We start from the raw sequence: 2,370 nt of genomic DNA on the forward strand, positions 1-2,370 counted from the left end.
AATCATTCATTAACATTTTGAAATTGTTAATACGACCCCACGAACTACTCAAGCCGCGGGCCCCATGACTGGACAAGCCATGAGGTTCCATGACTAAACAAGCTATGGATTCCATGGACAAGACAAGCCATGGATTCCATAAACTAAACAAGCCATGGTTTTCAAAACCTTTTTCTTTCGTAAACCAATCCTTTTCTTTAAAACATTTTCAATGCCGAAATCCTTTTTGAAAACAGGCTTACAAGGAAAAGGGATAGAAATCCTACCTCGCACTATCAAACCTGGGACTAACGTTGCCTTTTTGGGCTTCCGCTTCCTCAAGCCCCTTCAGTCTGAATCCTCAGCGATCACTGATGCAAGACAACACTTTAGGATTAATTCTCATTCCTAAAGCAATCCAAATCTCAATTTTCAACCAAGATTTCTTATTAGTGTGCCCTAATCCATTTTCATGTTTCAAATTATCATTCCAAGGGTTTTCAGTCTCAAATCAAGGATTGACAATGCTAATCCATCTATCTCAAGTCCCCAAATAAAGCTAATTTGGGTTCTCCCCGAAAACATGGGTCAAAACAGCAATTTCAGGCTAAACAGGGTCAAACCCCGTGTCAACCGGTCGATCGGTGACAGAGCAGTGCAACACTACCGGTCAACCGGCAGTGTGCACCCCGGTCGACCGGACAGCCTACAATCCGGTCGACCGGATAGGTCGACCGGGTTCCATGTGATCCGGTCGACCGCACTGGTCGACTGGTGGAATCAGCTGCGCGAGAGAAGCTTGCAGAAATCAATCCAAAAACCTGCAAATCCAGTCCCAAATCGAAATATTTCAAAGGAAAACCACTAGATCTGGGTTCTAGGTCCTAAAACAAGTCTAAAGAACCCAAGATCTCCAATTTCTACTTTAGTTTTACTCAAAAACCATCAAAATCCGGTTTAAACCAAAAATAAGTTTTGAAATCCAAAAACTTGAGATTCAAGAGAGGTTCTTTCAGTAATCTTACCTCGAATCCTTCTTTTGACGTTAAAAACACTTTGAAACTCGTCTTTGGCTCAAAATCCGTTTGATTTGGGGCACAAAACGGGAGTGAGAGAGAAAAAGAGTGAACGTGAGAGTGAGAGTGAAGGAGAGAGAGAGAGTGCACGGGAAAGGAAAGAGAAAGGAAAGGAAAAAGGGAAAAGGAAAAGAAAAGAAAAGGAAAGAAAAGGACATGTGTACAGTATTTTAAACAACAGTCCAGAAATGCGCCCATACACACTTCTGGTTTAAAATAAATTACTGAGAATAATTTAAATACCTTGGAACTATTTAAACTCACACGTGTCAGAAACATTTATTAATTAAATTTAATTAATAATCCAGATTAGGCACACTAATAATCTTAATTACCTTAATTAATCTCAATTAATTCGTCAGGGTGTTACACACACATGTGGAGGAGTCCACATGGTGTACACGCCCAGCACAGTGTGAATCATTCTGGGATTCAGTTGCTTACTCTCTAAGTTATCCAATTGACTTATTTGATAAGTTGTCCAATTAAAATTAATTTACGTTTGATTTAAATTGAAATTTGAATTTGAGTCAAAATTAGACTGCAGGATAAATGCATAATTTTACCCTATTCCTTAGCTACTATATACGCCTACCACAGGGAGGACTCTGGGATGGCCGGCCAAGAGGATAAAGGAAGGGATTTTGCTACAAAAATCAAATTAGAAGTGTGAGATAATTATCAACCTTTATCTTGGAGATAAAGATTAGACTTCTTCTGAGAGTGTGACTACTACTCTATAAATAGGAGATTGTAGAAAATTGGAGAACACAATTTTTGCTTTCCCTAGCATAGGTGGCTGAATTTTATAGAGGAAAGGAAAAAATTTCTCCCAAATTTCACGTCACACATGTATTGGTGTTCGTTGAAAACTTGAGTACTTATTTGCTAATCCTGTTTTGTTTCAGGTGTGTCCACACACATGTCTGGAACGTTTGTGGTCAAAGAACTCAAGTTATCGACCTAATTGTTTGTTAGGAAATAAATTGATTTGATTAATTTGTTTGTGCATAAATTAATGTAATCTATAGAGTATCTCAAATTTTTATAAAATTTTTTGTTATACACAATCCGTTTTATACATGCTTCCGCATTGAAAATCGTTTTCAAAACTCATACTAACCATGCACACTGTGAGCAATCAAGGACGTGCTGATGATCGTGATGGTGGGAGATCGTGACTTGGGGCATGAAGATTATGTTCATGACTAGAGTATGTGAGGCAATCCTACGGCCAATCTTGTACCGGAGTTGAATTAGAGATCTGACCCAGAACTATCGTAGACGCTTCTGCATATGTACCCGGTAATGTTGT

This window comes from Morus notabilis, unplaced genomic scaffold (genome assembly GCF_000414095.1).
Source record: "Morus notabilis unplaced genomic scaffold, ASM41409v2 Scaffold103, whole genome shotgun sequence".
NCBI classification, from domain to species: domain Eukaryota; kingdom Viridiplantae; phylum Streptophyta; class Magnoliopsida; order Rosales; family Moraceae; genus Morus; species Morus notabilis.